We start from the raw sequence: 8,269 nt of genomic DNA, 5'->3' as shown, positions 1-8,269 counted from the left end.
AAGGAAGGAAGGAAGGAAGGAAGGAAGGAAGGAAGGAAGGAAGGAAGGAAGGAAGGAAAAAAAAAAGAAAAGAGAAAGAAGGAAAAGGAAGGGAGGGAGGGAGGGAGGAAAAGAAAAAAGTGAAATGTTCTGTAGCTTCAAGAAAGTTACCTTGATAGGCCACTGATGTCAGAATTACAAATGAACACCACTTTTTAGGGAAGATTATGCTGTCTAGTCTTAATATTTAAGGTAAACACTACATCACTTAAAACTATGGAATGTTGAAATGGTAATTCATATAGACAGACATCAACATTATAGACTTCTAGTTATCCCAAGATCTGAAAATAACACATGCTTTACCTACACCAAAGAGCAAAACTAAAACAACAGCTATATTGAATCTGACAATTTGGAACACAAGTTGAAATTATATTTCCAAGTTCTCAAGACCCTCCTGCTTAGACTTCTAAGGGCATCCTTAATACTATTAATTACATTAATATCACACTACAAAAACAGTATTTTTTCACCTTATAAAGTAGCAACTGCTCTCTCCTTCAAACTCTAAATATAATACATATAATAAAGTTAGTTTTTTCCTGTTAACAGAAGGAAAATTTACATTCTGCCTTATGAGTTAAATACTGTGACATATTAATACCAAAATCCAAATTTCTCACTGTGACCAAAAGGCCCTTCACATCTGATTCCTACTTTCCTCTCACTCATTCTCCCACTCCTTCACTATCTTTCACCCACACTGTCCTCTAGGTCCTTATGCTCACCCAGCTCTTCCCCACTCCAAACTTTACAGTGGCTACTTTCTGGACCTGGAACACTTCCTTGCAGGCTCTCACACACTTGGCTCCTCATTCTTGTCTCAGTTCAAATGCCCATCTCCCTCATCTCAAGGAAATACCTTTCTCCTTCCCTTCTTCCTCTCTACCCCAGTTACACAATTTCATTACACTCTATTTCTTTCTTTCACAGAATTTACTGCAATCTGAAATTATTTGGGTGCTTGATTTATTAGTCTGTCTCCCCTTTCTAGAATGTAAGCTCCAGGGGGTGTGGACTTGGTCTAACTCACCTTTGTATCCCCAGCACCTTAAACAGTGGCACCTGGCAGTCAACCCATAAATATCTGTTCAGAAAAGAAATAAACTTACTGCACATATTTTATTTGCTTTTCAGAAACATCAACAATATACTGCATTTTTAGAGGAGGAAATTAAATGTGCCCACACTTGTTTGTTGTTTTTTGTTTGTTTTTGTTTTGTTTTGAGACAGAGTCTTGCTCTGTCACCCAGGATGGAGTACAGTGGCGCGATCTCAGCTCACTGCAAGCTCTGTCTCCCGGGTTCACGCCATTCTCCTGCCTCAGCCTCCCCAGCAGCTGGGACTACAGGCGCAGGCCGCCACGCCTGGCTAATTTTTTTGTATTTTTAGTAAAGACGGGGTTTCACCATGTTAGCCAGGATGGTCTCAATCTCCTGACCTCGTGATCCACCCACCTCTGCCTCCCAAAGTGCTGGGATTACAGGCGTGAGCCACCGCACCCAGCCTAGTGCCCACACTTTTAAAGTGACTTTATTTTTTTAGAGATGGGGTCTTGCTATGTTGCCCAGACTGGGGTGCAGTAGCTATTCACAGGCACAATCATAGTGTACTGCATCCTCAAACTTGTGGGCTCAAGCGATCCTCCTGCCTCAGCCTCCCAAGTAGCTGGGTCTACAGGCATGCACTACTGTGACTTTTGTTACACTGTGAAATCATTATAAAAATGAATACCTTTTCCCAAAACTTCTTAAGAGGTTTAAAATAGGTGTGAAAAAAAGCCTTATTCTATAAAGGATCACTACTGCAGAAATATATAAAAGGACACATAATAGTAAAAAACACCAGCCACTTACAAAAACAAGCATGAAGGAGTGGAACTCTTTTCAAACAAGCTTACCGAAAAAAGCAAACAGGAACCAAAAAGTGAAGCAATTAAATAGAGGTATACAGATATATAACATGTTTTCACTTATTTTAAGTTATTTTGAAAGATATGAGGATAGAGTATATTACATTGCTGAGTTTCACTCTTAGCCCCTATCCATCACGAACTAATTAAACTTTTGCTGAACTTATTATTGGCCTGATAAACTTAAGCAAAGTCTTGAATCTCCAGAGGTTTCCCATCTCTGGTACAAAAGACAATTTTTTTGAAATTCCTAAAACGTAAGCAGGGAACTGTTCCTGAAACCTAACCCAAACTTTTTCTAAAATTGTAAGTGCATGTCTTGCGAAATGCTCCCTGAAAACTCAAACTAAAATTTTAGACTCTGTTGACAATAAATGTTTCAGAAATTGAGATAAAACATTACTTAAATTAGAGTGCTAGTGGCAATGTTTACAAAATACTTTTCAGAAAACTTCTTTTCACTTTAAGGTAAAATCTTTTTACTTTAAGGTATAATATTAAATGTGTCTTTAGGCTGGTTGCAGTGGCTCATGCCTGTAATCCCAGCACTTTAGGAGGCCAAGGCAGGTGGATTGCTTGAACCCAGGGGTTCAAGACCAGCCTGAGCAACATGGTAAAATCTTGTCTCTATAAAAAATACAAAAATTAGCCGGGCATTGCAGCACACCTATAGTCCCAGCTACTCGGGAGGCTGAGGTGAGCCATCTCTTGAGCCCGGAGGGTCGAGGCTGCAGTAAGCTGTGACCCTACCACTGAACTCTAGCCTGAGTGACAGAGTGAGACCCTATCTCGAAAAAAAAAAATGTGTCTTTAAGGTAATGAAACTGATTTTCAGCTGAGATCCTTAATTTATAGCCACATCTCACATATTATATTTATTTCAACTTGATCCTCTAGTGAAGGGTGCAAGTGAACCATTTTAGAAAAGAGTCTACATACACTAAACATAATAGAACTGTAAAAATAGACTTGAGAAAATCTTTGTGTATTAAAATTAATATAACTTTTAAAAACAGAACTTCACAAAGTCTTAAATAGAATTTCACAAAGTCCTTTCACCTCTGTTCTTAGTTAATAATGGGGACATGAACAGAAAACTAGATTTGAAAGTCATGCTGAGATTAAGTAGACATGGTTTGGTGACTAGTATTAATATGTGAGAGTACTGGAGATGGCTCTCAGGCTCTACATCTGTAGCAGGGTGAACTGTGGGCAAGACAGGAACCAGAGGAAGTCTATCAGATTTGTGAAGGATGGAAATTAGTTCAGTTTTGACAGGCTGAGTTTTCAGTGCCTCCAGGACATTTATATCCAGGTGGAATGAATGTCTAGCAGCCAGTTGGAGGCATAGGTCTGGAACACAGAAGAAATGCCATGGATTGTTTTATATGTAACCTGTGTAATAATCATTTATATTTGTAAAATACATTATATAATAAATTATATAAATCAGTTACTAAATTATTTTTTAAAAATCACTTATTATTAGGGCTCATATTGTGTACATAATGGCCTTGGAGGGCTCCTAGTATCTTCTACAGAAGCTCCCAATGAAATGATCATCTCCAGGTTACAGGATACCTTGAATAGAGACTGCTTCATCCATAATCAAAAGGGTTTTGTTTGTATTGATTCTACAGCTTGCAGCTTCTGATTGATAGATGATTAGATAGATAGATAGATAGATCGATCAATAGATACTTGTTTAACTAAGCTTCCTGTAGTCATTTTCTTTTCTCTCCTCTGAGTTTCCTTTTGAAATGTCCTATAAAAATGGGAATGATGTCCCAATTTTCTGAATTAACCTCTCCTTAAGGGAATTTTCCATTGCTCCTGTTAGGTATTTTTTTATACAACAAATTACAAAACTCAGTAGATTAAAATAACACATATTGTTTCACAGATTTTGTAGGTCAGGGATCTAGGTCCTCTGCTTCAGGGTCTCTCTCACAATGCTGCTATCAAGGTGTTGGCTACAGATGAGATCTCATCTGAAAGCTTAGCTTCCTAGCTCAGATGGTATTTGTTGGCATTTAGTTTCTCATCGGATTGACAGTCTCAGTTCCTCACTAGCTGTTGGCTAGAGACTATCCTTAGATCCTTGCCATATGTGCTCTCCTAAATGACAACTTGTTTTATCAAAGACTGCAAGCCCAAAATGTAATAAAATCTGCTAACAATACAGAAGTTATAATCTTTTGTAACCTAATCACAGAAAGAGAGTCTATCTGCTTTGCCTTATTCTATTGGCTAGTACAGGTCAGTAGGTGTAGTCCACATTCCAGAAGAGAGGATCACACAAGGGCCTGCATATCAGGAGGTGAGATCGCTAAGGCCATCTTAGAAGTCTGCCTACCATATAACTAATATTTACCAATCTACAAGATCAAGACAAAAAGAGGCACTAACAAAAAATGCCAACTTTTCTGTATGGAGTTATGTGATGTTACACAGGTCTGGGCCCTTTAACTTCCTGGTTTCTCAGTGAAAGATGACTAATCATTAGAGCTGGTGTGCTGTATGTACTCTGGAAGGTAAGGAAATACATATGGGCTACAAAGAAAAATATATGAAATATAAAGTATATTTCCTTCTAAGGTTTCTTGGAAACTCTAATTGAGGCTTTTACAAAGTGCTTTTTAGCATCATTCTTCCAAAAGTACCTTTTAAAATGATTCTCAAGGCTTCACAATATATGTTTTTTTTTTACAAATATATATTTCCCAACATCTGTAAAAGTGTAAATCTTAGAGTATTTTATGCTGAACTTACAAATTTGGTACTGAAGACAAGTATTTCTTGTAGTCTGCCAAATTTCTGCCACATTGGAAAATATGCAGATGATTAACATTCTGTGCCATCAGACAGGAATTATATTTCACATCTTTTTTTTTTTTTTTGAGACGGAGTCTTGTTCTGTTGTCAGTCTGGATCCAGTACAATGGCACAATCTCAGCTCACTGCAACCTCTGTCTCCCAGGTTCAAGCGATTCTCCTGCCTCAGCCTCCTGAGCAGCTGGGACTACAGGTGGGTGCCACCACACCCGGCCAATTTTTGTATTTTTAACAGAGACGGGGGTTTCACCACGTTGACCAGGATGGTCTCGATCTGCTGACCTTGTGATCTGCCCGCCTTGGCCTCCCAAAGTGCTGGGATTACAGGCGTGAGCCACCGCACCTGGCCTGTATTTCACATCTTAATGAGAAAATACTTTCTCTTAACTTGTTGCATCAAAAAAATAATTAGTAATTCGGCTGGGCACGGTGGCTCACACCTGTAATCCTGGCACTTTGGGAGGCTGAGGCAGGTGGATCATGAGGTCAGGAGTTCAAGACCAGCCTGGCCAATATGGTGAAACCCTGTCTCTACAAAAAATATAAAAAATTAGCCAGGCGTGGTGGCGCACACCTGTTCTCCCAGCTACTTGGGAGGCTGAGGCAGGAGAATTGCTTGAACCCAGGAGGTAGAAGTTGCAGTGAGCCGAGATCATGCCACTGCACTCCAGCCTGGGCAACAGAGTGAGACTCTGTCTCGAAAAAAAAAAAGAAAAGAAAAGAAAAAGAAAAATTAGTAATTCAAACCATTGTAACTACCAGCAGTCACATTTTCAATTCCATGAACAGTGGAATCCAAAATAAATTTTCAGAATGTAATTTTATCATTTAAAAAAATCTTATTGCTAAAAATAGGAGAAAAAAATCATAATTCTATCACCAAGAAACAATCACTATTAAACATTTTGGTATATATCTATATGTATATCCTTTTAGACTATTAAATATGTTTTATTTAAATGTTATTTAATTTAAATGTGTTAAATAATATTACCACAAATGAGATAATACTCCATTTTATAATGATATATGCAATTGTTCCAAAATGAAGATTTCCAGAGCAACTGATTTTCAATGAGGCATTGCTAAACAAGGCTCCTAGCAAAGTAATGCTAGCAGCAGGTTGACCAAGTGCTACACAGAGCAATGGACCAGCCCTGCATCATTGTTAAAGCTGTTATCCCCAAAGGAATGAACTACAAAACAGATAATTGGGGGGACATCTAATTCGTACCCCTCTAGTAGTGTTTTAGCCATATTACGTTGATCATGCTTTTATTTATTTCCTTTTTTTTTTTTTTTGAGACAGAGTCTCGCTCTGTTGCCCAGGCTAGAGTGCAATGGCACAATCTTGGCTTACCACAACCTCTGCCTCCCGGGTTCAAGCAACTCTCCTGCCTCAGCCTCCCGAGTAGCTGGGATCACAGCCGCACACCACCACGACCAGCCACCCTTTGTATTTTTAGTAGAGACGGGGTTTCACCATGTTGGTCAGGCTGGTCTCAAACTCCTGACTTCGTGATCCGCCCGCCTCAGCCTCCCAAAGTGCTAGGATTACAGGCGTGGGCCACCATGCCCAGCCATTCTTTTATTTCTTATCCTTCTGTGACTTTTTATTCTGTTAGGTACCCCCTCCTTAAACTCCCTCCCCCAGTGTCTGAATCTGAATTATGAGTTTCTGAATCACTGAATTATTGTGCTTCTCAGGACAAATCTCACCTCTGATGATTCTTTCTATACCATCTTTACTAGCTTTTCTTCCCTCTTTTATCCAAACTAGTTGGCATAGCTACTAACCCACTATTTCGCTTTCCTTGTTTTCTCCCTCACTACCATTTATGGCCTCATGGTTTAAATAATCAGCTTTATACTGGAGACTTTTAAAACCTTTCTCACCTCACACTTAATGTATGTAAACCAAACTCGTCCACTTCCCCTCAAATTACTCACCATCTCTCCTCTTTCCCCAGTATTGTTCCTTTATCATAGCTAACATCTGGGAATTATCTTCAACTTCTCCCCTCCCTTTATCCTACCCAGTCTCTATTAAATCATGCTTCGAAATATCTCCTAAATTTTTTCATTCCTTTCCACTTTCTTTGCCTTCACTCCAACCCAGGCCAAGATTGCTTTCACAACTGGACTTAAGCAAAAATATCCTGAATGGGGTTAGGGCTCCTTTGCCCCCATTCCCCTACCTCCCTAGGATACTCTCATTGTAATGGTCAGGGGGATAAAATGAAAGGAGAACTGGGCTTAAAATCACAAGGCCAAGAAGTTCCCTCTCTACTACCCCAGGTGTGACCTTGAGCATGTTTCTTTCTTCTTTTGAGCCCTGGGAATTTCCTTATCGCAAAATGGCAATTAGGACTACCTCATGGGCTCTAAGTTGCCTTGCAATTCTAACGGTCTTCTACTCTGACACTTCTTTGCTCAAAGAAAGGCAATGACAATCTTTTCTCACCAGAATCACAGCTGGTACTCAATGTGTTCCAGCTTGCATTGTCCCTTATATCCAGACTGCTCACCATATCCCTAATAAGCCCCGGGCTTTCCACTATAAATGTCAGTTCCCTGTACTATTGTTCTTCTTCTGCAATTAAATTATTCCTTTTACAAACATTTATGGAGTAACTATTAATGTACAAGGCACTTTGCTAGGTCCTGGAAATGGCGAAGTAAACCACATAATCCATGCCCTCAAAGAATTTACCATCTCTTTGGAGATGTGGCTAAGTAGCTAACATATAGTATTGTATTAAGTGCTATGCTGAAAAAAGTAATACATCTCAGCTGTTTTGGGGGAAGAACGGGCATCACTTAACAAAATGGGATACCCAGGAAGACTTCGGAAAGGCTGCACTAATTCCAAACTGAGTCTTTAAATCTTAAAAGGAAAAATAAGACTGAAGGAGGTGAGAAAATGTGTGCTATGTCTTCCTTGAAGGGCGGAGAAGAGAGAGGAATTATTATTATCTTTATTATTAAGAACAGGGTATACTGAAAAACACTGGAGTGTAGAGGGCAGGTGGCAAGCGGTGAGGTTGGTCATGATGAATAGCCCTCAATGTCACCCTAAGGAATTTGAGGTTTCACCGAGGAAAGGATGGAGTACAGACTGTATTCTGAATCAGATAATTCCTTTCCTGGTCTGTTATTGGGAAAAGGTGGTTGTTGGGCACTGAAACGGTCAAAGCTGATGGCAGGATAATCCGGTAGGGGGAAATGGTAGTCTGCCAAAAGTTGTTCCGGCTACTAATTGGTCCAGTAAAACAATACAGTGACCGATGCCTCACGGCCTCTTCAAGCTAACAGGACTCCAGTCGGAGTCCGCCTAGTGGCCACCGTCAGTGCCCATTAGCGTCCGACCGCCGTGTCACAGAGAGTAGGACGCACCGGGGAGGGAGCAGCCTGCGACGTCGCGAGATTTCTCGTGAGTGGCGCTTGGAGAGAGCGTCTGGTCGCCCAGCAACCGCCGCT

This window comes from Colobus angolensis, unplaced genomic scaffold (assembly GCF_000951035.1).
Source record: "Colobus angolensis palliatus isolate OR3802 unplaced genomic scaffold, Cang.pa_1.0 Scaffold194, whole genome shotgun sequence".
In the NCBI taxonomy this organism is placed as follows: domain Eukaryota; kingdom Metazoa; phylum Chordata; class Mammalia; order Primates; family Cercopithecidae; genus Colobus; species Colobus angolensis.
This window is presented reverse-complemented; position numbering follows the sequence as displayed.